At 47.2% G+C, this 25018-nt stretch overlaps 1 long non-coding RNA gene across 1 annotated transcript in view; it reads right to left on the bottom strand.

Moving 5' to 3' along the window:
* The window catches only part of LOC139701425 (uncharacterized), a 262406-nt gene that overhangs the window by 211896 nt on the left and 25492 nt on the right, over positions 1–25018 (bottom strand). Inside the window, exon 2 of the long non-coding RNA XR_011704016.1 lies at positions 23502–24091. This is a non-coding gene — a long non-coding RNA (uncharacterized lncRNA). The remainder of the gene's footprint in view (positions 1–23501; positions 24092–25018) is intronic.

Raw genomic sequence — 25018 nt, 5'->3', positions numbered from 1 at the left:
AGATGTTGGGCGCCATGGTAGTGCGCTGAGTTTCCTCACTTGGTTGCCATTGTGTGCAGGGAACACAAAGAGAAGGTTCCTTCCAACCGCTGGGCATCCTCAAACACTGGGCTGGGCTCTTCATTTACACTGCGCTGTTTAACCCTTACAACATCTTGGTGAGGGAGGTGGTCTCAGCCCCGTTCTCCAGATAAGAAAACTGGGGCTCAAATGATTTTTGTTCAATATCACAGCGTTTAGAAAGTCCTCGCTTTAGGGGCAAGAAAGTGGAAGGACGTCGGCCAAAATCCATTGTCCTAAAATTGTGAACATGCACAAATCTGTAACAACAAATCCCACCATTGTGTGCAACTATAAAGAACCCATAAAAATATGTGGGGGAAAAAAGTCCTCTCTCTGGAGAAAAAGGAACTGTCTTAGCCAAGCTGCTATAGCAGAATCTTGCAGCCTGGATGGTTTATGAACAGCATAAATTTATTCTCAGTTTCGGAGACTGGAAAGCATAAGATTAAGCCTCAGAACTCTCTGGGTCCTTTAATAAGGGCACTGTGTAGTCCTGAGGCCTCCCCTGATGGCCAAGTCACCTCCCAGAGGTCCACTGCTGAATACCATCTCAGAGTGGGTCGTTCTAGGCGGGAGTGGGGGAGGTGAACATGCTCTCTTCAGAAGGTGTGCTACAGGTGTTAGGTGCCTCGCCAGCTGTGTGCTAACCCAGTCTGACACACGTACGCCAAGTGAACTCTAAATACTTATGATACCCAGTGTTGGAGAGGATGTGCTTGAAACCACTCCCATTCAATTGGTAATAGCCATGAAAAACAGGTCTGTGTAATGCCTTTTACCCTAGAGCATTAATGGTAGGCACTTACCCTACATGTCTTTGTGGACAAATATGTCAAGATAAAAAGACCCTGATATTCTCTCCAATGTGGTTTATAATACCAAATGTAATGCCAACATAAAATCTGCCAGTTGGGAGCTAAGCAAGTTGTGCTGCATCAATAATGAGCTGTTGGGGCTGGGTTGGGGCTCAGTGGCAGAGTGCTTGCCTACCATGTATGAGGCACTGGGTTCAATTCTCAGCACCACATATAAATGAATAAAACAAAGGCCCATTGACAACTAAAAAAATAAATAATAATAATATTATGAGATGTGATGCGGCCTTTAAAGGAAAGAGGGAGCTAGACAGGAAATGGTGCCCAAGATGGACATCTGTGTGCAATGGTAATTTCCTGTCAAGGATCAGAAATTCCTGATGGGCAGAGGCAACCAACGGTGGCTTCTGAGAGAAAAGGAGATCAGGTCTGTGTCAGATGAAAAGTGGAATTGTTCGGCTGGGCTGAGAAGAGGAAGGACCTCCAGATGACGTCACCACCCACTGGGGACTGACACTGTGTAGTGGAAAGACCCCTGCCCTCTAGTGTCCAGCGGGGGAGGGAGGTGCCCAGAGCTCTCTCTCTCTCACACACACACACACACACACACACACAGGCCCCAGCTTGACAGTGAAGAGGGACATTCCCCATGAGAACACAAAGCAGCCTTGGGGAGAGAGCCCCAGGTCTCAGGTTCCCACCTCTGGCTTTGGCTAAGGAACACGATGTCGTTTCATTGAATCTGACCAATTAGGAATGTTGGGCTGAACAGGAGAGAGCTGGCCCGGCAGATCAGGTTCAGTCCGGATCAGTTCTGCTTTCTTTCTTAGAGATAAGTTTCTCAAGGACCTGGGCTCAAAAATTACCTGGATGTCTTTGTATACTCTGGATATTAGGGCTCTATCTGAAGTGTGAGGAGTAAAGATTTGTTCCCAGGTTGTAGGCTCTCTATTTACCTCTCTTATTGTATCTTTTGCTGAGAAAAAACTTTTTAGTTTGAGTAAGTCCCATTTGTTGATTCTAGTTATTAACTTTTGTGCTATGGGTGTCCTATTGAGGAATTTGGAGCCCGACCCCACCGACTGTAGATCGTAGCCAACTTTTTCTTCTATCAGACGGCGCGTCTCTGATTTGATATCAAGCTCCTTGATCCATTTTGAATTAACTTTTGTGCATGGCGAGAGAAAGGGATTCAGTTTCATTTTGTTGCATATGGATTTCCAGTTTTCCCAGCACCATTTGTTGAAGATGCTATCCTTCCTCCATTGCATGCTTTTAGACCCTTTATCAAATATAAGATAGTTGTAGTTTTGTGGATTGGTTTCTGTGTCCTCTATTCTGTACCATTGGTCCACCCGCCTGTTTTGGTACCAGTACCATGCTGTTTTTGTTACTATTGCTCTGTAATATAGTTTGATGTCTGGTATCGCTATACCGCCTGATTCACACTTCCTGCTTAGCATTGTTTTTGCTATTCTGGGTCTTTTATTTTTCCATATGAATTTCATGATTGCTTTCTCTATTTCTACAAGAAATGCCGTTGGGATTTTGATTGGCATTGCATTAAACCTATAGAGAACTTTTGGTAATATCGCCATTTTGATGATGTTAGTTCTGCCTATCCATGAACAGGGTATATTTTTCCATCTTCTAAGATCTTCAAACAACCCAATCAACAAATGGGCCAAGGACCTGAACAGACACTTCTCAGAGGAGGACATACAGTCAATCAACAAGTACATGAAAAAATGCTCACCATCTCTAGCAGTCAGAGAAATGCAAATCAAAACCACCCTAAGATACCATCTCACTCCAGTTAGATTGGCAGCCATTATGAAGTCAAACAACAACAAGTGCTGGCGAGGATGTGGGGAAAAGGGTACACTTGTACATTGCTGGTGGGACTGCAAATTGGTGCAGCCAATTTGGAAAGCAGTATGGAGATTTCTTGGAAAGCTGGGAATGGAGCCACCATTTGACCCAGCTATTCCCCTTCTCGGTCTATTCCCTAAAGACCTAAAAAGAGCATGCTACAGGGACACTGCTACATCGATGTTCATAGCAGCACAATTCACAATAGCTAGACTGTGGAACCAACCTAGATGCCCTTCAATGGATGAATGGATAAAAAAAATGTGGCATTTATACACAATGGAGTATTACTCTGCATTAAAAAATGACAAAATCATAGAATTTACAGGGAAATGGATGGCATTAGAGCAGATTATGCTAAGTGAAGCTAGCCAATCCCTAAAAAACAAATGTCAAATGTCTTCTTTGATATAAGGAGAGTAGCTAAGAACAGAGTAGGGTCGAAGAGCATGAGAAGAAGATTAACATTAAACAGGGATGAGAGGTGGGAGGGAAAGGGAGAGAGAAGGGAAAATGCATGGAAATGGAAGGAGACCCTCAGAGGTATACAAAAGTACATACAAGAGGAAGTGAGGGGAAGGGGAAAAATAATACAAGGGGGACAAACGAATGTCAGTAAAGGGGGCAGAGAGAGAAGAGGGGAGGGGAGGGGAGGGGAGGGGAGGGGAGGGGAGGGGAGGGGAGGGGGGATAGTAGAGGATAGGAAAGACAGCAGAATACAACAGACACTAGTATGGCAATATGTAAATCAATGGATGTATAACTGATGTGATTCTGCAATCTGTATATGGGGTAAAAATGGGAGCTCATAACCCACTTGAATCAAATTGTGAAATATGATATATCAAGAACTATGTAATGTTTTGAACAGCCAACAATAAAAAAAAATAAATAAATAAATAAATAATTTAAAAAAAAAAAAAAAAAAAAAAAAAATTACCTGGATGTCAACCATACAAAGTAGAAACTAAGCACAAAGCACTGTGTTCACAGACAGTGAACACTCGTCAAATGAATTTTTTTTAATCTATTTTCTTTGTTCACAGGTTGTTTTTATGAGGAGGCTAATTGTTCAAGTGAATGACGTCCTGGGGAAAGGTACCACTTTTCAGACTTACTTGATTTTTTTTTAAGAGAGAGAGAGAATTTTTTAATATTTATTTATTTTTCAGTTTTCGGCAGACACAACATCTTTGTTTGTATGTGGTGCTGAGGATTGAACCCGGGCCGCACGCATGCCAGGCAAGCGCGCTACCGCTTGAGCCACATCCCCAGCCCCCAGACTTACTTGATTTTCATTTGAGCTATATATACAATAACATTCGAAAAATAAATTTGTGTCCTGAAAGAAAAAGATTTGAAACCATGGCTTCAGAAACTAGCTGATACGCCTCAACAATCTTCTACACCTGATAACATGAATGGGCGCGTCCAGCCATCTGGGTCTCTCCCAGCTCCAAAAGAACTCCCCCCAGATGTAGCTGAGAGGAAAACAAAGACCATCTTGCACTGATGCGGGAACTGTGTCATATTTATCAGTGAAGAACTTTCTAAGGAAAGATTAGCACCAAGATGTTTAAGAAGAGCTTGAGGTCACAGCACCTCCCTCACAGAGCCCACCTCTGGGGGGGCAGCATGCAAAGACGGGCTGAGCCCAGCTGGCCCTACCTGGTGCAGGCAGAGGGCCTTAGACCAGTGTGTGGCCCCTGCCTCTGCAAACCCAGGGGGCGGGGCAGCCGCTAAAGATGGTGTGGGGGTCTCATTGCAAAGGCAGAGGATGAGGGGCTGACTTCTGTTGTAGAGGGATTGTTCTGACTGCAAAATGTCCAAGGCAAGGGTAGAGGCAGGGAGACCAGAGCAAAGCTAATACAGGGATCCCAGGGGCAGAATTGGTGCAAAAGCCCAATTAGAAAGAGCTTAAGAGGAAACGGCTCAGCCAGGAGATCAGCACAAGCCTCAAGGGCATAACTGGAAACACAGAAGTCAGTCGAGGGCCGTGGAAGCTCACTCCGGGCCAGCACCACCACACCCCGGCCAGCCAAGGCTCCTGGCTTGATTGGTGGGGGCATGGTGGGGCACTCACTAACTTGGGCCCCCAGGAGGAGGTGAGGGTTTTCAAGCAAAGAAAAAGAGACAGTGCTTGTCATCTCAGCATGAGATGGCAGGGAAACCGTCCCAGCTCCCTGCACCTGGCAGTGCCCCACAGAGCTGTCAGGACGGCCTCTCCCAAGGCAAATGTTCCCAGGTGGCCTTCCTGCTTAAAAACCCCAGTGCTCGCCAAGGCCCACAGGGTAGCCCTGGTGCATCCTTCCAGGCCCCCTTTCCCATCCCTCGAGCACTTCCCTGACTACAAAGCCCATCTCCAACCACCGCACTCCTCCTCGTCCTTCATGGCCCACGTGGAACAACTTGTGTGAAATCACCTCCCCTCCCTGGACCTTCCTCCTCTGCAGACTCCAAGCTCCCTATACCCAGTTCCATTCAGCCTGCACACAGAAATATAATTATGACCCTGTAAGACTGAGAGACGGGTCTACCGAGGACCAACTAGGAGCTTTAGAATTGGAATAACCTGGGTTAAAATGTCAGCACTTGCTTGCCATACATAACTTCAAGCAGGATATTTAATTTCTCTGTTTTTGGTAAAGATAATAATGCCTATTTTATAGTATTGGTGTCAAGATTAAATGAGATGATTTAAGTAAGTCACCCAACATCGGACCTGGCTCCCGACAGGCCTCCAAAACGAGCTAGTACCTTCCAGACCTCACACTCCTCCAGGGCATAAAACATTTTCTGTACATTAAGAGCCCAGCAGTGAACTGACCCCTGACGCCCCATACAATGGGTGCTTGACAGCTGTGAAGGGGAATGAATTCTCTGGAACATTGGTTTCTGCATTTTACAAGTACCTCCACTCCCAGGTCAAGACGGCAGTTTTAATGTGGACTGTGCTGCCTTCCTCAGCTGGGGCTGTTCCCAGGCCAGTGGCCTCCAAAAGAGCCCGGTTGTTGGTCTCTAAGCAGCACACATCCGTCTTCTTCCTGAAGACTTGCTCCACGTTCTTTGGAACTTCAGTCACGGGCTGCACAGTTCCCCCACTCTCGGTCTTGCTTGCTCTCTCTTCCTCTGCCATTCTTCACCACGCGCCAGACGGCTCTTCCTGGCCTGCCTGAGCTGGGGACTGCACAGCCTTCTCCTGACCTCCCCAGGGCAGCCGGGGCCTCTGGCCTGCCAACTGCGCTCCAACAAGAAGTGCTGCCTGGAGCTGCTGCGTTTTTGAGACGAGGTCTCACTAAGTTCTGAGGCCGGCCTCCAACTTGTGATCCTCTGTCTTAGCCTCCCAAATCACTGGGATTGCAGGTGGGCACCACCACGCCCAGCCTCAGGCCTGTTTGTGGCAGTTAGCTAGGGGACTCTGAGCAGGTGGTGTCGTTCCAAACACAAAGTGATCCTGTGTTCAGTTCTAGAACACTGACAGGCTTGGGGAGAAATACAGAAAAATGCACGTTTGCTCACTTGTTCTCCACCTCATCCAGTATCCAGTGGAGCAGAGGGCGGAGCACAGACGCAGGAGTCGCCCTGTGTCCCAGCTCTGCTTCTTCTTCGTCACATCTTCCATGTGTTTAAATTTTCCAAAGCCTAGTTTCTGCATTTGTAAACTGAGATGGGTCAGCTGAAACGTGGAGCCGGGTCCAAAATTTAGCGGCTTACAACAGCAATTGTTGTCCACTAGCTCTCGTGGGTCTTGGGGACGAGGCATTTGAGAGCAGCTGAGCTGGGCGACTCTGATCTGGGGCCTCTTGTGAGATGGCAGTCACACGGTGGTCAGGGCTGGGTCAGCTTCAAGGATCCTTCATTCCCACGTTGGTAGCTGGGCCAGGAAGACAAACAGGTGGAGCAGGGGCTGGAGCAGCCAGGGTTCCCTGGGCGCGTCCCTGTACCCACTACGGGGCCTAACAGCCTGTCCCCCACTGCCACCCCACACAGTTCCTTCAGGTCTCTGGATTTCTAATATGGCAGCTCAAGACTGAAGGCACCAGGGGGTCAGGGGGAGACGCTGGCAACTGTGACTGCATCCCCTGGTGGAGCTCGTCAAGGGGAGAATTAATTAGACTCTTCCTTATTTTGGAAGAGTGCCAAAACATGTGGACGTGCTTTAGAAAACACCATAGTACTGTGACGTGCCTGCACCCCAAAGGTAGGTGGGAATTCTCATTTTTTGAAAATATATCAAATGATTTAAAGAACAGAGAGATGTCTCTGCCTCCTACCATTCCCGCCAAGGTGAAAGTATTTACCAATTTAGGCAAAAGATACAAAGAACGAAAGGAGAGGCAAGAACAGTAATAGTGGACATTTACGATCACGTGCTGCATGCCCCGCTCCGTGTCCTGCTTTATGTACACCAGCGGCAGGACCCAGGGGGCCTCTACACTAACCTCTGGTATGCAGGACTTCAGAGCCCACAGTGTGAGTGAATTGTCCAGGGTTACAGAGCTAGGAAAGGCTGACCCCAGGGACTGTGGGCACAACCGCCACCCCCCACTGAGACCGTCTCAGCCGGGGTCAGTGGCTGAGGGACCTTTGACATGATGCGCCCCCCTCGTGTGGCTACTCAAATTGAGCGGCAGGGTATCTGAGGGGAGTGGAACCCGAGAATTCAGGAGGCTCTTAAACCCAGAGGTAGAAGTGCCTGGCTGTGGCTGACGGCAAGAGGGCAGAGGAAGTGAGGGCCGCTGGACAACCAGGCAGCGGGAGGCTGGCCCTACGGCCACTTCTCCGCCCCTCCTTCGCACAGAAGGCCTGTGAAGGGCCTCCGGCCGGTCCCTTCGCCTCCCCTGTGCCAGCTTGGCTATCTCAGGCTGGGACAGCTCAGCGCTTCTCCCACTAGCCACCCATGCGATTCATTCCTCCCAGCCCCGCCAGGGGTGAGGAGCTGAGCGAGGAGCGCAGTCCCCTGCAGGGTCTACGGAGCATTTCCTCCTCCAGACCCAGGAGCCGGGTCCACAGAGATTCTGGCACTGATAACAATGAGCTGTGTCCCTCCTGTGGCTCCTGAGAATGAGAACAATTCTTGCGGTGGGCCCCAGGAGGTCTGCTGGCCTCCTCCAGGGTCACAGTCCTCGGATGCTTCTGACTCCCCTCCCATGTCTCCACCACCATCTCCATCTTTTCCTCGCCATTCCTGTCTGAACCCTTTTTAGACTCTAGCTGCCTTCACAGTACTTTCCCCTCCCCCATGCCATGTGACCTTCAAGGACTCCCCGTTCAATCTCTCGAAAGTCAGTCATTCAAAACATATTTACGAAGCAAGTGCTGTGCGCCAAATGTGGCTTAAGTTGTGGGGACTGAGCAGAGAACATGGCAGGAAAAGTCCCTGGCTTTCCTGAGCTTATTTTCTAGGGAGTTTTTACAGAAGGAGAATCTACACTTCACCAAAAAATAGTGGTTGGGGGCAATGTAAGAGGAACGTACTCAAAATAATGTCAGGAAATTTCCCTTCCACATCTCATTGAAAACACAACCTGCCCAGGTTCGTGAGCTCGGTAGAAGTGAGATGATGCCCTTAGTACGGAGTGGATGGCTGCAGCCAGTCACCCGAGCTCCCCACATAATGATGCAACCCTTTCTGGAGTTACCTGTGCAGTCTGGGGATTCACCTGTTCAGACCTTATCTGCCGGGTGTGCCGGCGTCTGTCAGCACTGCCTGCCTGGAGTCTCCAGCCCAGGACCCAAGGTGGGGGAAGTTGCTGCATCCACCCAGCATTCTTCCCCTTGCCCTGACTAATTCGAGGCTGGCACCACCAGGTTGCAAGTTATGTCCAGAGACTGTTTCTGGAAACTGCTGCTCGGCCTGTGGTCCTCACGCCCTCTATATGTCCTGCCAGGTGCAGGTGCAGTATCACTTTCAATTAAAAATTTGCAGGATAAGAGGAGTTGGATAATTTACCTAGTAAGTGGGTAAATGATTTTCACATTAAGAACAAGATATTTTAGGGAAAAATAAAATAAAAATGTCACATGAATCTCAAAGTTAAAAGCATGTGAAGTCAAGGAAATCTAGTTTTTCCGCTGGCAGCTTTAGGCTCTGCCCCGGTGTTAGGGGAGTTGCTTTCTCTCTCCTCCACCTGCTCAGTGAATTGGTCAAAAGGCTCTGGTAAGAGACAAGCACTGTGAGGCTGTCCTGGCCTTCGGTCCCTTTTCCCAGAGCCTCTCCAGGCAGGAGGGAAGTGGGGATGCCAACGAGCAGCCTCAGCCAGTGTTGGCATGTTTTCATAAGACAGCCCAACCAGAGGTGCCCTGGAGCAAGGGACAAATCATTTTCTCTCAGAACAACAGCTTCCAGAGTACGGAAGTTCCAAGTCTGCTCAAAAGAAAATGGCACCAAGGACCCAGGTCCTTTCCATTTTCTCTCTGCCAGGCTCAGCTGGTTGACATTTGATCTCACGCTGTGGCCTGAGAGGCACGAGAAGAGGGCACTCTCCTCCCTTAAATCCTTTTTGAAGATTGAAGAGAACCTTTTGCAAAAGATTCCCCAGCAGAGACTTCCCCTCATTTCTTGCTGCACAGAATTAAGGACAAAATACAGGCAAGACGAATGACTTTCTGTAATGAAGCATCTAATCCAGACTCGTCCGCCCCATGAAGCTCGGGAGGGACCTTTCCCTGAAGACTGTGTCCACCAGCACTCAAGCCAATCAGGGAGAGCAGAGCGCAGGGCTGTCAGCAGCCAGGCAGCCAATGGAGTGCGCCCCTCAGCCCTTGGTCTCCCTCGCCCAGGGTCACATGGCCCTGTGGAGAAGCGGGAGACTTGATGGGGGAAATAATGCCGGGTGAGTTTCCATTTCTGAAATCACAGTGCCTTGTGGCATGTTTGTTTTGAATCATCTGGTTTACGCAATATTCCATCAGGCAAATCCAACGGGCTGCTTTCCAAACTTGAAAAGTTTTGTCAACTTGGAAGAAAGGAGCAACCCGAGGCCAGCTGAAGACTGACCTCTTTCACAGAGGAAGTGTGGATGTGCCTGTCCCCTGCTGAGTGGCTATGACACCCCTCTCCTGGCACCGGGAGGCTGCTCAGAGGCACAGGACGTGCCAGGTGGGACATGATCACCTGCTCTCCTAGTGACAGACAAGCTGATGGAAGAATGACAGAAGGGCTTGCCCAGGGTCAGATGGCAGAGGCAGGGCAGAAAGGGAGCCTGGTGTGCTGTCCTCCGTTTTCACAAAGACTCGGAGCTCCAGATGAGGTCCCCTTGTCAAAGAGCCTTCTCACAATCCCACAAATACCTGCCAGTCACCACAGAGCACAAGAGGAAGGACAAGAGCTTAGTGGGGGACACATGGCAAACCCCATCAAGTGGAAGTCATGCTCTAGCCCCAGGTAGGACTGACAATAGGTTGTGTCAGTGTAAAAAGGTGACTTGGGAATGCCCAGAAGAAGAGCTTCCTTGGCCTTCAGGAAGACATGATAAAACAGATCAGAAACCACCCCATCAGCCAAGCTGCAGGTCCGCAGGAGCTGAGCCACGGTAGGATGCTCAGCAGCCCTCCTTGCAACCCTTGGCTGTTGTTGATAGCTCTAATTAGATTGCATAATTAGGGAGATTTACTACCTAGTTCAAGGGTAAATTTCCATGGGATCCTAATTCCAGGTGTCCTCAATTAACCTCGCTCGGCTCAGCACATGTGGACAGAGGAAAGCTACTGCCCTGTCACGCTTTCTTTCCCGAGATCCCTGTTTTCAGCAGCGCCAGGCCCTGCACCACGCCTGGGAGTGAGGTCTCTGGAGCTCTGTGGTTTCCAGCAGTGCTGCGGGAACGTCTCGGCAACGTGGCCCCCCAGTCCATGAGGCTGTCTGCGGTGGACTACCAGTCCACTCATTCCCAAGGCTCCTCGGCATAAAGATCCCAGGCGCTCCCTATCCAGACCGATTACAAGTCAGATTGATGATTAGATTCTTCATTAATCTCTCACTTGTCACACTCACCCTGTGATCTTCCGAACGTTACTCAACCCCCGAAGCCTCACAGGGTTGAATTAATTATTAAATGAGCTATTATATGGAAATCACATGGAAGTATGTAATAATATTTAATGTTCAATAAACGCTAGCTGATATGACTAACAGGATTACAGCATTTTTACTTAATAGTGGGCTCCTAGAAGGGGAGGAATCGAGCTCCCTCAGTCCTGCCTTAGGAGTTTGATTAGCACACAACGCACTCAGCAAATATGTGTCGGGTTGCACTGAAGTCCCCCAGCAGGTGTTGTCTGCACCCTTCAGATGCTGCTTGTCACCTAGACACTTGCTCTGCCTTGGGGTGTGCAAATCATTTAGCCCCAATGAGCTGTGGTTTCCTGGAAGTACAGGACATCTCATTCACCTCGGTAAAGCCCTCCCCATCTGGCTCATAGTAGGTGCTCAGTGACTCTTCACAGCCTTAAACCGACTATGTTTCTGAATTTTGATAATAAGGAAATCATATGAAATGTGAGTAGGAGCAGGTGGCATGCACATTTACAACCCAGCGACACCACAATTTAGGAGTGGAATGAGAAGTCAGAACCATCAGGGCAGGAGCTTAGGACTGACGGACAGGAGTGGGTGGGGTCCTGAAGGCTGGGGCATGCGGAGATTGCATGCTCCCTGTGGGCAATGACCACGCTCCCTGTTTCTCAGGCACCTCCCACGGAGTCTGGCAGACACCAGATGCTCAATTAATGTCAGTTTGAGTGAAGGTATCCCTGCTTAGCCCAGCCCTGGTTCAGATGGGTGCTGTCAGCAGGCCCCGCACCTGGGTACCAAGCTCCCGCCCCCCCCCCATTCCCACCTCCGGGCATTCTCTGTCTCTGCCTAGGTCCCCACCTCAATTTCAACTTAGCAGAATGAGAGTCACGCTCTGGCATCCTGTTTGTGCGGGTGGGAAAAGTCCCGAGCAGTTAGTGAACACGTGACTTGAAGCTCTTCCCTGTCATTAAAATTATCGACAGTGAGTTTTGTTTCCCGTGGAAACAGAAGAAAATCCTTCTTAGGAATCTCTTGAATGTGTTCTCTTTTTCAAACCTGCTCTACTTTAGGAAATAGTGCTCCCATCAGGACCAGGTCTTTGAAGGTCACTAGCAAAGACACTTCTTCAGGAGACAGACCAGACAGAACAGCCAGTCAAACATGTTGGATTGTATTAAAGAGAGAGAGAAGGGAACGTTCACTTGGTGTCTCCATCCAACATTGACTTTCCAAAGGCCACAGGAGATGGTTTGGACAGCAAATCATATAATATCTAAATAAAAGTGGCTTTACCAATAAGGAGGTTTATTGTTTTGCACAATTTGAAGTATGGAGGCATAGCAATTTCCGGGTGGTTAACTCACTGACAGAAACATCTGGATCTAGCTCAGCTGTCCTGCAGCTATCCCCACCGTCCCAAGGTCTGCTGGAATTAGAGTCCACCCGCTGTTTACCATCTTCAGAGGCAGAGGCAGAGAAAGTGAATATCTCCTCTTTGTCCAGAATCAGCACAGTCTTCCCATGATTAAATAATTAATAGGCAAGGGCAGGCACCACCACTGGCCTAGACCAATGAAGAGTCGCTTTTGGTTGGGTAGAGGTCAAGTTTTCAAAAAACACATGACCCCTCAGCAAAGGTGAAGCCAAGCCCTTGTCCCCAAGTACAGAGAAGTGGCTGGGGTAGGCCGGAGAGCAGGTAGCCTGCAGAGCCTTGGATGCTGGTGCAGGCCTGAGGTGTAGGAAGCCAGGGTCACCGACCTGTCCCCGGGTTGGCCAGGGCCAAGTGGGTGTGGATGCCTGATCCACACAGCACTGTAGTCCCCAACCCCAGGGCCTCCACGACCAGCTGACCTCAACCTCCTGGGATACTGGGATTGCAGCCAGGATGAGAGAACAGAAGTGGGGTGGGCCTGAATGGAAGTTCTGCCTCCCTGGCAAACCAAAAGCGTCGGTGCTTTCCCTTACCCTGTCAATCTGAGCCTCAAACTTGACTGTATTTGGAGACCAAGTCTTTAAAGAGGTAAGTTGAAACAAGTCGTTAGGGTGGGTTCTGATTTATCCCCATAAGGATGTGTCCTTATAGGAGGAAATGTGGACACCAAAGGAGACACCAGGGTCACACATGCACAGAGGACAGACCATGTGAGGACACAGAAGGAAGGTGGCCCAGGAGAGAGCGCCGAGGAGAACCCAACCCTGAAGACACCTTGATCTTGGACCTGTAGCCTCCAATACTGTGAGGCGATCCATTTCTGCTGTTGAAGCCACCCCATCTGTGGCATTTTGTCATGGCAGCCCTAGCAAATGAATGAGGAGAGGAAAAGGGGCACAGCCTCAGGGGCTTCCCTCTGATGTTTCTTCCTCCTGCTCCCCAGGAAGTCCCCAGCATCCTGCCCTCCCTCTTCATGGCAGGCGGCTTCCCCCAGCTGAGGGGCCTTCCACCCTGAGGAGCGCCAACTGGCACCAGATTCCTGGGTAACCAACACAGAGCAGTTCACGTCACAAAACCCCTTCCTCCTCTGACTCTGCTTCACACCACAGATGCCCGGAATGTGCTGCGGGCTCAGGCTACAGAAGCAACTTTCTTTAGCCTGAAAAAGCAGTGGCGAGTTCTGGACCTGCAGGGTTAACTTCCACACAAAATCCACCAGAGAGTTTTCAAAGGGCAGGCGGGGTCACTAAAGCATAGCGCCTCTGTGTGACATCCAAGAGAATGGGGCTCCTACCAGTCAGCAGAGCTGGGTGGTGGCAGAGGGAACAGGTGAGTAAACTTTCAAAGGACTGAGCTTCAAATCTGGGCACCTGCCAGATAGAGACTGCATGTCCTCAGGCAGTGTCCTGTCCTGTGACACAGTAATAGCCGTGCGTGCCCCTGATCCAGAGAGGAGAGGGGCTTGCCCAACACTGCTAGGAACCAGGGGTGGAGATGAGAAAAGGGTGTGACATAGTATCACAAATTTAGTAGCTTAAAACAATTCACATTTATTTTCTTATAGTTGCAGAAGTTAGATATCTGAAAGGGATATCACTGGGTTAGAATCAAGGAGAGTCAGGGCTGTGTTACCTCACGGAGGTCCTAGTGCAGAACTCACTTCCACACACACTCCTTGGCTTGTGAATCCTTCCATCTTCAAAGTCAGTGAAGTCTAGTCAGGTCTTTCTGATATTGCATCATTCTGGCCTGACTGTCCTGCCCTTGTCTCTGTCTCTGTCTCTCTCACCCTTGTGACATAAGCCAGGATAGTCTCCCATCTCGAGACCATAAATCACATCTGTAAGCATATTCACATATATTCACATGTTCCAGAGGTGCAAATGTGGACATCTTTGAGAGGCCACTCATTGGGAGGCCATTATTCTGAGAAGAAAAGCCTCAATCGGCTCCAAGAGAGTTATTTCTATTCCACAGAATACACTCACCCCATCCCCAAAGCCTCAGTCTACTACAGCATAATTCAAAGTCTCAATTCCATATAAATCTCATCAGTGAAAAGTCCCAACTCTCATCTTCCAAGTCATCCAAGCAGATATGAGGAAGACACTGAGTATGACCCACCATCTTGGAACAAAATCCCTTTCTACCTGGGACCTGTGAAACTGAAACTGAGTCATCTGCCCTGAACTTTAGTGATGGGACAGGCATGGGAAACCAGTTATAAACATTCCACCCAAAGGGAACCTAAGGGTCAGCAATCCATAATCTTGAATTCTAGGGGGCAGAGTTCATTCAGCTCCACAGCCCCTGAGGCTCAGGGCTGTCTCTTGGAGACACCATTTCTCTTACACAAAAGGCCCCATAATGCATTCTGCTATTATGTATAACTAATTAGAACACATTTTTTTAATTAAAAAATTTTAAAAATTGCTTGAGGTGAATAATTCTACCAGCCTGTTTCTTTCCCATAAAATTCTAAAGAAAATGAATTAGTAATTAAAAGAAGAAAAGAAATATCCAAGCCAAATAGTATCACTGACTCAAACATTTAAAGAAGAATTAATATCTATTCTACACAGTCTTTTCCAGAAAATGAAAGGATGAAATATTTCTCAATTCATTTTAGGAAGCAAGTGTAATCTTGACACCAAAACTAGACAAAGCCATTACAAAACAGAAAAAATCACAAATGTCCCTCAAATGTAGAAGCAAAAATTCTTAACAAAATATTAGCAAATACAGTTAGCAATAAACGAAAAAGAATTATAAACTATGACCATGTTTGGATTATTCCAGAGATGCAAGCCTGGTTCATTATTTGAAAATTAATCAATGCAGTCTATATTTTAATAGACTAAAAAAATTTAAAAATCACATGATTAAGCCAGTTGATGCAAAAGTTACTTGACAAATTTCAACACTCATGATTTTAAAAACTTCTCAGAAAAATAGCAATAGAGGGGAACTTGCTCAACTTGATAAAGATCATCTATATTATGCCTAATAGCTAATAGCTAAGGGTTGCAGGCCTTCCCCTCAGATTGGAAATAGGGCATTTATTCACCGAAGTACCAGATGTACTATCCAGTACAATAAGGCAAGAAAGGGAAATAAAAGGCACTCAGATCAGAAAAGAAGGAAAGCAACTGTCTCTTTTAGAAAAGGACAATAGTTATCAGAAAATCCTGAGCCTGAAAAGCAAGAATAACAATTACAAAAAACAAACAAAAAAACCCCTAGGCTTGTAAGTAAGTTCAGCAAGATCTTGAAATTTAAGGTAAACATACGAAATCAATTCTGTTTGTGCACACTAGCAATGAACATGTGGACACTGAATTAAAAATAAGATACCATTACAATTGTAAAAATGAAAAAAGGAAATATGTGTAACACGAATAAAACATACAAGAACTGAATGCAGAAAAGTGAACAATGCCGATCAAAAAACCTAGATAAAGGGAGCTGGCAAAAGGCAGACACACTTATAAGTGAAACAGAACGAAGATTACAGAAATAGAGCCACCCGAACACATCAAAATACGTCTTTGATAAAGGTGCGAAAGCAATTCAATGCCGAAACACAGGCTCTTCAGCAAATGATGCTAGACTAAATAGAAATCCATTGGCACAAAGATGAATCTCTGTCTAGGTCTTACACCTTCACAACAATATACTCCACATGGATGAGGCTTAAATGCAAAACTAAAACAACTATTAAAACATGGAAAGTCTTTAGGAACTTAGATCTGGTGGAAAGTTCTTAGACTTGATAACAAAGACACAAAGGAAAAATTGACTTCATAAAATTTTGTTAATACCTTTATTTTATTTATTTAACTTTATGATGTGCTGAGGATGGAACCCAGGACCTCACTGTGTAGGCAGCGCTCTACCACTGAGCTACAATCCCAGCCCCATAAATTTTTTTTTTTTAATTTCCTTTGTTGTAGACCCTGTTAAAAGGATGGAAAGACAAGCTACAGAGTGGGAGAAAATGTTTGCAGATCATATATCTAACCAAAGACTGTTTTAAAATAAATTTTTAAAACTTTTGAAATTCTAAACAGTCCAATTGGGAAATGGATAAAAGACATGAACAAACATTTTACCAAAGAGGAAATGCACGTGACAAGGAAATGCGGGCAAAGGGGTTCGGCATGGTTAGTGGCTCCCTAGCAACTAGGACATGCAAATTCAAACCACAAGGGGCGTGTAGGGATGGCTGAGGTAAAAGGTGTGACCAGTCAAGTCAACACCCGTGAGGATGTGAAGGGACAGGGCCACCCACACGCTGCTGGTGGGAGTGCAACCCACCGACTGTGTTCCCAGAAAAATAGACACATTCCCATGAAAACGGTATAAAAATGTGTGAAGCAGTTTTATTCATCAGGGTTCCAAACTGGAAACGAGCCAGATGTCCTTCAGCAGGTGAGTGATGAAGCCGCAGGACATCCACGACCCCAGGTTCTAGCCAGCACCCACCTGGTGAACCTCCTGACAGTCATGCCATGAGCAAAGCCAGTCCCCAAAAGTCACGTGTTGTATGTTTCCACTCCAGAAATGGCAGATGTTCTAGAAATAGAGAAGGCCAACTGCTGTCCAGAGCTGAAGAGGTGGAGGGTGGGAGAGAAGTGTGTGTGTGGAACCTGAGGGCACCTTGTAGAGATGGACATGTTCTTTATCTTGACCACTCCTGGTCATAACAGGGCGAGGTGTTAGTAATCAGAAAGCAAAACACTGACTGCTCCTTCCTCCTCCACCCTCAACTGCTCACTTCTGGTCCCCCAAATTGGGTTTGGGTTTTCCACACACACCAGGAATTCAGACACCAACTGGGTGTCCTAGGACTCAGCCGATTCTGACCCTGTCAGCCTGGAGACAGATCCGCTCCCACAGGTTAAAGGCTCCGTCCCACGGACTGCCCCCACTTCAGATGCCAACCTCCAGCCCCCCCAATTTTCACCTGTGCTCCTAACCAACCAGTTAATGAATCAGAGGGTCCCCCAACCTCCCCTCAGGTTCTATTATTTTCTGGAATGATTCACAAAACTCAGGGGAATACTTTACTTACATTTTCCTATTTATTCTAAGAGCATGCAATTCAGGAACAGCCAGATGCAGGGGAGTCCTAGGCAAGGTTCGGAGGAAACGCCACAGAGCTTCTGTGTGCACTTGGGCTCACCATCCTCCTAGGGCCTCCGCGTGCTGAGCAACCCCCAGAATCTCTGCATGTGTCCTTTTGGGTGTTAGAGAGGATCCTTATGAAGTCATGATTAATTAAATATTTGCCCATGAATGATCAACTTAAATGATCAACTCCAGCCCTTCTCCCCATCCCAGAGGTTGGGTTGGGGCTGAAAGTTCCAACCATCAATCATCTCATTAGCATACGAAAAGACACTTATTACTTTGGAGAGTCCAAGTTTTTAGGAGCTGTGTCAGGATATGGAGACAAAAAAACAAATGCGTATTTCTATTCTAAATCACATCACAATTACCACTGGGGGCACTGGATAAGCACACAAGGGGCCTCTCTACTACTTCTTACAGCTGCATGTGAACCTACAATTATCTCAAGATGAAAGGTGTCATTCCAAAACAATTTTTAATAGGATTTTATTTAAAAATTTAAATCTCCATCTTCTCTGGAAAGTTGGCAAGATCTGACCCACTTTCAAACACAGCTAAAATGGACTGCAGTGGAGCAGCCGGGCACCTCCAGCTTGGGCATCCACTTTCCAGTTCATGCCAGTTCTCCCCACCACTCTGCCCCTCTCCTAGGCTCACGGTTCTCTGCTCCTTGTCAGCCAGTTGCTTTCTTTTTCTCTTACGTCCTGAGAGAGACCCCTCCTTGTCAGGCATGTCAGTTTTCCACTTTTCTAGCAAAGCTGGCTATTGGCAGGGTGGAGTTATGCTGAGGAGTTAGCTGCCATCTTAACTCCTATGTCTGAGAGCCAAAGGCTGAGGCTACCATAGAATACAGCGAATCTCTTGAAAGTTCCAGAAAGACCCGAGTTCAAATCATAGTTTCCCCAACTGACCTTGAACAAATTACTTAATTTCCACATTTTCACTTTCACAATGGTGTCAATAATACATAGCACCATCAAACCAATGCACCCACCACCACAGAGCGGGAGTTCACTGATAACTTTCCCCATAATAGCAGGAGGGCTCCCCTCGTTGCTGTGCGTTCCTCCCAGTAGCAGCAAGGTATGCTAGAAGACACTGGCTCTCGCTGGACTTTCGTCAACTGGAATTTAGCTACCTAAATGTCTTTCTAGAATGATCTCATAATCCTCCCAAGATTATTGTGAAGATTCTACAAAGCAGTCACTTGTATTACGTTCCCCTTACATATGAGGAATTGAAAGCATAGCTATTTGATTATTCTGACTTCAGTCAATGAGTCTCACCCTCACATCTCGGCATTGAATCACTTTTCTACCGCCTCTCACAGTCTCAGGCTCTGACAGAACTTGGTAGAGTTTTCAGTTGCATCTCTTTGTCTGTTACTAAGGCAAACTCAAGAACTTCCTGATCTACCCTGTTTCACAGCCTCTGGGAGACTCTGAGAATTTCCCTTCTGTTCTACCTTCTTCCCCTGGCACCTGAACTTCTTCTGGGTTGACCACAGGCCCCAGCGACCTGCAGGCTGCACTGTGTCTGAAGATTTTCAGATCCCGAGTGACAAGTACAGAGTGTCATTATCGAGGCTATCTCCCTATAGTAACTGTTGGCATGCCTTTCATGAGTCAATCATCTTTTTTTATTGGCATTAACTTATATTGGCAAAGAGAAAGGGACAAAAAACACAAGGAACAGTCTGAGTGAAACCCCAGCTCTCCCAGAGGACTGGTTGCTGGCCAAGCTGCTCAGGGCTGTAGCTCAGCAGAGCCGAAGACGCTCAAGAACAACAGGACACTCCCGTCCCTGAGCGTCCAGGGCCTTTGCAGGAAGCCAGGAAACAAGAGCAGAGAGGAGGCTCAGGCTGACCTCTCAAAGGGAAGAGCCTGGACGCTAAGACAAAGCTGGCCTGAGCCCTAGCGCCCCCAGCTTGGCTGCACAGACTCAGGCAAGGTCCAGGGCCTCTTGCTGGGCATGGGGTTTTGTTTGTTTGTTTGTTTGGTAGGGTGGGACGATGATCATACTAGGCCCGGCTCATGGGGTCTGCGGAGGCCACACAGAGGCAATACAGGAAATGTGCTTCTGCACTGCCTCACGCGGTAGGCACTCAGCGCTGCTGGTGTCATACTCATGGTGTGATCTGCAGTGAGCCAGGGAGAAGGAGCAGCTGGGGTGGAGGTATTTTAGCCACTATCAGCAAAAGAGCCACAGAGCACAAAGGTTGGACTTGAACCGAGCTCCAGGGCAGCTCACTCCCCTGTGGCCCTCAGATTCTCAGGAGGTGAATATTTAAAAATTAAACAGTGCTTTCCTGCAAGACTGGTCTATAGTTTCAAAAAATGTTTTCTTTCCAGTTTTGGTAGTTGTAAGTGTTTGTTTTGGTGCTGGGAATTAAATCCAGGGCCTTGTACATGCCAGACACTCTCTCTACCACTGAGCTACTTCCCCCAAACCTTAACTGGGCTTTTTTTTTTTTTCTTTTTAAGCAATATTCTGGCTTTACTTTTCTATCTCCGTGCACTTGGACATGACTGACCTTTGTCAATATCCTTTTTCTTATCTATGGCATTAGCTCGGGAGCCACCTGAGATGAGGTCTGTGGGGGGGGCTTGGTAAACTGGACCCACCAACAGCTCTGTCACAGTGGCTCTGTCACAGGGCTGGTCCTAGCCCTGTGCCCAGCTTAACGTGTAGAGTGAAACACACTTTCAAATTGAAATTAACAACAGCTTGATTGTTTCTGTTAAGTTTGTATTCTGCAAAATTATGTGATAAAGGCGGCAAAACTGTGGATAAAATTGTTCTAATGAGGTACAAGCATTTAATGTGAAGAAAAATATTGGAAAAACTCAATTACTATCTTAACAAGGTGATAAAATCCACAGAAGAATGGGTGAAAACAGAAACGATTTCAGTGGGACCATCACAGAGCCCATCCCGCTGTGTCCCACCGTGTCCTGGATCCCAGACAGCTGGCAGACATCATCCTCAGGGCTAACGTGTTGTCTCTTACTGCCCCCCAGTCAAAAACTCCAGGGGCCCCAGCTCTGCGGACGCTCAGCCACCACCTGGCAGGTTACCTTCCTCCTCTCCGACTCGGCTGCTCCGCCCTCTTCTCTGCCTGGGCCCTGCTCTCCAGGCAGTTGGCCCCCTTCGCCCCATCCCAGCTGCACTGTCTCCTGGTAAGTGTGCTCCTCCTCCGCTCCAAACACGCTCCTGCCCTGTCTTCCTCTGTATTTATCGCCCTCTCATTCATCTATTTTAATCCTGCGAACCTGTTTGTTCTTTTAGCCCATCCATATTGGCTTAGTATTCTGCGATATTTGTCACTTAAATCTTAGTCTCTCCTAGCGTCCACTCCCAGATCTCTTCCCTGAAGTCCTGGCCCGGTGGCAGCTGGGCTGTAATTGCTGCTGCACCTACAGGAGCTCCTGGTTCCCCATGGGTGGATCTCTCCCCCAGGCAGATTATTCCTGCTGTAGGGCCAGGGTGGGCCTTTTATTCCTCCTGCCTTATGTTTTGTTTGTTCTGTGACTCTTTCCAGAAGGGCTTGGAGGGAGTTTACAGCCACAGCATGCACATGTGTGCACAGGCACACACACGTGCACAGATATGGCAAACGATAAATAATAGAAAAAAAAAATAAGTCTGCAGTGTGGGCTCTGACTTCCTCCCATACCAGGGCCCAACCCAGGTACTCTCTAAAGATCTCAAACCACCAAGACTCAATGCCCTCTGTCCACGCGGTACGTGTTACGGAAACCCTGCTGCTGACAGAGCAGGAAGGGAACCAAACATGAGGAGCAGCAAGGAAGTCTCATCAGAAAGAGCCCCAGACCTTGAGTCTGACTTCATTCATTTTTTTCCTTCATGCAATAGAATTTTTAAGCATCTACTGTATTCGTTAAATGAAAATTACAGGCACCACTGGTTTGGACTAAGCTCCAAGCCAATTAGGCCCCAACAGACCAGGTTTAAAATCCAAAGGGCTCACTCAGGCCAAAGTTCGCCATCAGCAGACCAAAACCAAGTGTGACCTGACCAGGGAGAACCAGGAGAGGAACACCAGTGTCCCAGCAGACCCTTCTGTGTGACTCTTCACTGAGAGGTCACCCAAGTAGTCGGATACTCACAAATCAGTTATTTTTCTATTGTTTTGTTTCCCAGACTTACAAGGAGAGAGACTTTGAAACAGCTGATCTGCTTTTTGTTCTTTGTTTTTGCTTTTTTCCAGACTTTTGTCTGTAAAATCAACATCATGGGCTCAAGCCATAGGAACATTGTCTTTACAGCAATAAAGAGTTGCCTAATTCTAGAATCTCACCTAAAGTGAATAAAGATCTTCAACTTAAATTGGTTGTCATTTTGTCCTTTCATAATTACATACTGGTTGTATAACTAATTATATAACCAAAGAGCACCTTGTCACCTGCCTACCCTCATTTGTTAAAGGAAAATGAAAATAAAAAAGAGGATCAAACACTGTGCCTCTCCTGGGTATGTACAAACATCGATCCTAAGACCTAGTTTTCTTTTCTTTTTTCTTTTAACTTTTAAAAATATTTCATGTATGGGTTTTCAAGGAAATTTGCATTTATGAAGTGAATTAGGTAAATTTAATAATTAACATTTTAAAAAAGCAGTCCATCTCTCTGGTCATCAAGTCATTGAAGAAGCAATGCTATTATGAAGAGAATGTAAACCACGAGGAAATCTCACTACACAGCCACAGAAATATCTAAAATAAAAACATTCACCACATTAAGTACTGGAGAAAATGTAGAATAAGCAGGCCTCTGACCAGTGCGTAAAGTAGTCCGGCCACTTTGGCAAACAGCTTCACAACCTCGTAAACAGTTAAAATGGACATCTGTCCTATGATCTAGCAATTCCACTCCCAGTTGTTTATTTGAGAAAACTAAAAATACTGGTCTATGAAATCCTTGCTTAGGAATGCTCACGGCAGCCTCACTCACAGTAGCCAAATCCAGAAACAATGCAGATGTTATCACAGGAGATAAACATACTTACTTGTATTCATGCAAAATGTCAGCAATAAACAGAAACACACTCCCTCACGTGAACAGCATGGATAAGGCTCAAAGATACCAAGCACAGACGGTGTTGCTCCACTGATGTGACATCTAGAGCCTGCAGTGGCAGAACTGCTCCTGGGGACAGGGATGAGGAAGGACTGTTGGGAGGGCATGAGGAGAAGTTCTGGAGGAACTTGTGTTGGTACGCACCACCGGTACTGATGGACTTAAAATCGGACCATTTCAGTACATTCAATTGGATTTCATTACCTGGAAAGGTAATGCTGAGGGAGGATTCAGGAGATGCACGTGTTAAAGCTGCAATGCGGTGGCACACGTGTAGCAGAAACCTCTGAACGGCTCATTACAAAAAGTAGGTTTTGTGATTATTTAATTGTATCTCAATCAACTGTCAAGTAAAGACAATGCTCAACTATTAGGACCTGGAGAAAGACGGCCAACCACAGGTTTTGCACAGAACTGGCCTTCTGGGCCATGTGGTGACATGCACCCAGAGCCTGATAGGAGGGGAGCCTCCTGGCCCAGCAAGGCTGCTTCCGAAATTCACCATAGGAAAGCACCAGAAGGCACACCCCCAAGACCTGGATTTAGAGACGTTCACTCAGTGCCGTTTGTAACAGGGAAAACGGGAAGGCAATGTAATGTCTGTACATAGCACATTAGTGAGGTGAGTATGTGTGTGTGTGTACCTCGGTGGCACTTTAATAATGTTAACTAATAATGATCAACATGGAAATCTACTCATAACATATTAGTAGGTTGTAGAAAATATGCAGAAAATTACATGATTGGTATTACATAGGCTCTAGCTCTTGAGTGCTATGCAGTAGTGTAGCTTATGTATGCTAATCCTACTCTCATCCAGGCAGGACACACATTGAACAATAGGTGACAAGTGCAGCGATCTCTGGGTGCTGGAGGATTACGTGTGCCTTTTAAAAAGACATAGGTTATTAACTTTCAAAATAATCTTTAAAGTGGGTCAATAATGAGAGGAGGTAGAAGTCACTGGGACTGTGGTTCACGTTGGGTAGAGAAGATGATCTGGGGTAGGGATGGCCATGTACTGCATGGCCCTAACAAAAATCTGGTGCAGTGGAAATGTAAAGTTGACTTACGCATCACACCATGCCCCGGAGGCAGCTGCGAGGAAAGTACAGCATTCAAGAAGGTGACCTCTGCCTGGTGTTCCTGTCCTCCAGAGCCCGCCATTTCCATTTTCAGACGTGCTTCCATCAGAAGACACTCCCATGGTTATTCTTCTGAGGTATCCTGATCAAATTATTCATCTCAGTCCCGGTGAGAGAGCCCTGGAGCTGGATACTGTTTTTCCTTCCCCAGTTTATCAGGCGCAGCCACCTGCTAGACCATTTTGGAACCAGCTTGGACAGAAAGAATTCACATGCTTAGAGAATTCACCTTATATCTAGAGTTGCAGAAAGTTCTGTGAAGCTGCCTTTAACAACTCTGATCAGAAGACAAGCAAATCCATGTCCAGGAGCGAAGCACAGCAAGCAGGTGGCTCTGGAGAAAACCGCCCCTCTGAGCAGTCCTTTTGGACAGACAGCGTGAGTTCAGAGCAGGGTCCCCTTAGGCAGGCGCTTTCCCATCTGAAAAGTGAAACTGGTGCCCAGAGAGGGCAATTTGTCCAAAGTCAGCCAAAAGTCAGGAGCGAGCTGTGATCCTCTGTCCCACTCGGTGTCGGAAGCTGAGGAAGAAAGGGACAGTGTGTTATGATGGAATACCCCGGGTTAGAAGCCTGGGTCTAGCATTGGCTTTGTCCTTGGTTGGCCAGGCTCCTTTGCCACCCTTCAGGGAACCTGCCTCTTTCCTGTAATGAGGAGGTTCTGGTGGGGAACATTTTTGACCAGACACCTATGGTTCTAATAAGCTCCCACCCTGCCCTGCCCTTCCCCGGGTTTAGTCCTGGTAGGCACTGCCCTGCCTGTCCGTGGCTCTTTGCATGCCCATTCCATCTATGCAAGGTCAAAAAGATGTCCTGTGAGCTGCCCAACCAGGCGCCCAACGTCTCACCCTTATTGTTTCTATTTCGTGAGAGCCTTAATTTTTTTTCCCTACACAACTGGATTAACTAGGCACGTCTATGTCTGTACTCGGAACACTAATAAATATGCTTTGCAAAGTAAATACAAGTTTAATGTTCATTAAACAGACACCAAGAGCCTGGGGATGTGTGGAACAGGAAGAAGGAGGCTCCCGGGCAGCCTGCCTCTCCTAGGGGCTGGGGCTCCGAGGTCCTGGACCAAGAAGAGGAGGAAGAGAACAGGTGCAGAAGGGAGGGTCTTGCTACAGACAGACAGACAGATCAAATGCCACCCAAATGGCAGTTTCCAACTTCAATTGACTCTAATGGCCCGACAAGGTAGAGACATCGCCAAAGTCAATACGGCCATCTGCGTGTCCAAGGCCGGGTTTGGTCACACCAGAAGTTTCTGTACCAGATGCCTGTCCTCTGGATTTCACCTAATATCCTTGGTTATGATCCTGCTTCAATAGGGTTGAATTTTGAGCTCCTAAACCAAACTTTTTGGTAAGGGTCTTCTCTTGAGGAAGTCCTTCACACCTTTTGAAAAAGTCTTATTTATGTTTATAATTTTATTTTAACATACAATAC

This window comes from Marmota flaviventris, chromosome 12, assembly GCF_047511675.1.
Source record: "Marmota flaviventris isolate mMarFla1 chromosome 12, mMarFla1.hap1, whole genome shotgun sequence".
NCBI lineage: Eukaryota > Metazoa > Chordata > Mammalia > Rodentia > Sciuridae > Marmota > Marmota flaviventris.
This window is presented reverse-complemented; position numbering and strand designations above follow the sequence as displayed.